The sequence below is a fragment of the Tenrec ecaudatus genome, chromosome 2, assembly GCF_050624435.1.
Source record: "Tenrec ecaudatus isolate mTenEca1 chromosome 2, mTenEca1.hap1, whole genome shotgun sequence".
NCBI lineage: Eukaryota > Metazoa > Chordata > Mammalia > Afrosoricida > Tenrecidae > Tenrec > Tenrec ecaudatus.
In genome coordinates this window covers 192,680,873-192,683,774 of record NC_134531.1, presented here as the reverse complement: position 1 = coordinate 192,683,774, position 2,902 = coordinate 192,680,873, and the positions used below count along the sequence as shown (strand labels likewise).

At 47.0% G+C, this 2,902-nt stretch overlaps 1 pseudogene; it reads left to right on the top strand.

Moving 5' to 3' along the window:
• Window positions 1-1,739: 1,739 nt before the first annotated feature.
• On the top strand, window positions 1,740-2,355 carry LOC142441146 (zinc finger HIT domain-containing protein 3 pseudogene; annotated as a pseudogene).
• The last annotated feature ends 547 nt before the right edge of the window (window positions 2,356-2,902 follow it).

Below are 2,902 nucleotides of genomic sequence, written 5' to 3'. Positions count from 1 at the left end.
TAGCAGTGAACACTTCAAGAAAACAATTCCATTTTGTAGTTGTTGTTGTTGTTAGGTACCGTCCAGCCCTTTCCAACGATAGCCACCCTGTACACAACAGTGACCCACGCCGGGTCCGTGCCATGCTGACCGTGGCTCCCGTGCGTGCGCCTGTCGATGCAGCCACAGTCCTGCTCCATCTCCGGGGGGGTGGGGGGCGTCCTCGTTCTGCCGCTCCTTTCCTCCAGGGACTGGTCGCTCCTGACAACAGGTCCAAAATCTGTAAGACCATGCCTCCACACCCTTGCCTCTACGGAGCACTCGGGCCGTACTCCTTCCAAGACAGATCTGTTTGTTCTGTAGGAAGTCCTCCTGGCAACTCCATTAGAACAACATAGAGAAGGATAAGCTACTTTGGAGTATTTTATTTTGCAGTCATCCAAGAAAAAGAGTGCACAATTTATACACTAAGCACTACAAAGCATTGTTAAAATAAATTAAAGAAGACCTAAATAAACAGGGAAATGTCCTATGTTCATTATGTACTTTAATTATCGAAAAACTAAGTCCAATGTTAAAATGACAATACTCTCAACTTGATCTACAGATTCCATGTGGTCCCTACCAAATCCCAACTGGATTTTCCCCCTAGAAAGTAACAGACGAATCCTATCATTTACATGGAAATACAAGGGAAAGAGGGCACGGTTGGAGGGCTCACCCTCACAATTTAAAAAATTAATACCAAGCTGCAAGTAATCAAGATAATGCGACACCGGCGAATGAATAGACACGTGGTGTTGAAAGTCCAGAAAAAATGCGTACATTTATTGGCATTTCTATTTTCAAAAAGATGCTAAGACACTTCAATGATTCTGGGACAACTGAAAACAAAAAAGACAGTTAAAAAAAAAACAAACTCACGGCCATCGAGCCAACACCAACTCAAAGTGACATACAGGACAGGGCAGAACTGCCACCACAGGTTTCCAAGACTGTAACTCTTTACGGTCGTGGAAAGCCTGGTATGTCTCCAGCAGAGCGATTGGTGGTTTCAAACCGCTGACCTTGCAGTTCACGGCCCAGTGCATAACCCCCGCACCACCAGACTCCTTTATAAAGACAGTAACATAGGGGGGGGGGAGTGTGAAATATAACCTCGTTTCTTTTAAAGCAAAACACAGGCCTATTGGATTGGTTGAGACTGGAGACCTGCTCAAGTCTCTTGCCCTGGGATCATCTTAAACCTTGAACTGAAATGAACCCCTGAGGTCACCGTGGGACGAAATAGCACATTGGCTCGAGAAATAATGACGACCTCCCTTAGGTTTTGTGCTCCTTTTAAAAATCGCCTACATGAAGCCAGATAGCCAATGATTACTGTAAGCACGGGTGGGAATGTGCGCACGCAGGGACAGTCGGTTAACGGGGACACAGCCTCTAGAACAGAAATCACGAAGCTGCTCACACGCTGTGACGGATGGAACCAACATCCCCAAATGATTTGTGTCAAACTGGCTGAAGGGGAAACTGCACGGCTATATAATTCTTCACTGAAAATAGAATAAAATATCACTTTTGAAAAATAGCCCACAGCAAATGTTAAGAATGTGGGAGAAATTGAGCCATCGTATCTTCCTGGTGGGATTGTAAAATGACGTCCCCCTTGTCAAAACATTCTGGAGCTTGCTCAAAATGTGAACGCGTGACCCGCGGCGTGCCAGGAGCCGGCGGCGGGGTGGGCCGCAGTCTCTGCAGTCTCCGGCGTTTCGCCATGGCGTCTCTCCGTTGTAGAACCGTCCTCTGCGTGGTCTGCTTGGAGAAGCCCAAGTACCGCTGCCCGGCCTGCCGCGGCCCCTACTGTTCCGTGACCTGCTTTCGGACGCACAAAGAACAGTGCAACTCAGAAACTCACCCCACAAAGAAAAAAAGAAATTCATCCTTTCCTACAAAAACTACGAAGCCTGTGGAAAACCAAGACGATGAGTCATCGGTAGCCGATTTTCTCAATAGTGATGAGGAGGAGGACAAAGTTTCCCTGCAGAATTTAAAGACTCTGGGGGACTCAGCGCCACTGCGGAGCTTACTGCTGAACCCGCACCTACGCCAGTTGATGGTCAGCCTCGACCAGGGAGAAGACAAAGCAGAGCTCATGAGAGTCTGCATGCAAGAACCCCTGTTTGTGGAATTCGCAGACTGCTGTTTAAAGGCCATGGCACCGGCCCCGCCGGAGGATTGAGCTGGGTCACTGTGCTGCGGGCCCTTCTCCCAGGAGAGCAGCCGGCCCACCCTGGCAGGTCACCTCCCAGACACCTCAGTGTAAGCACTCACAGAGAGCAAGTGGTGGTTGCAAAATGATTTCTTTTTGGGTGTTACGATCCATGTCATGAGTGATGATGTTCATCCTACGTTCATGGTATTCTAGTTATTTGCAATTATATTAAATAAATCGACAATTTGTTAAAAAAAATGTGAACGCGTAAGACCACAAAGTCTATATATATATATGCCAAAGAGTAATAACAATGCCCTGGTGGCTGTGTAGGTTAGGTGTTGGGTTGCTAAGCAAAAGGTCAATGGTTCAAAACCACCAGCCACTCCAAGGGTGGAAGATGAGACTGCTTGTTCCCATGAAGGTTTGCACTCCGGGAAACCCTATATGGGGTTACGATGGGTCAGAATTAAACCGACAGCAGTAAAGGTTTGGGGGGGTTTGTTTTGTGTTGTTTTGTTTTCAGTAACAGAAAAACATGTGTGAAAAAAATTTTACGTAAATATTCCTAATGGCATTAGTCATAATAACCAAGCGATGAAAACAACCCAACTGTCCATAAACAGAAAATGTGGCTGTTCCTACAAGGGATCGTATTCACCAACACGCAGGAGTCGGGCACTGATAGAGGCTGCAATGCGGATGAACCTG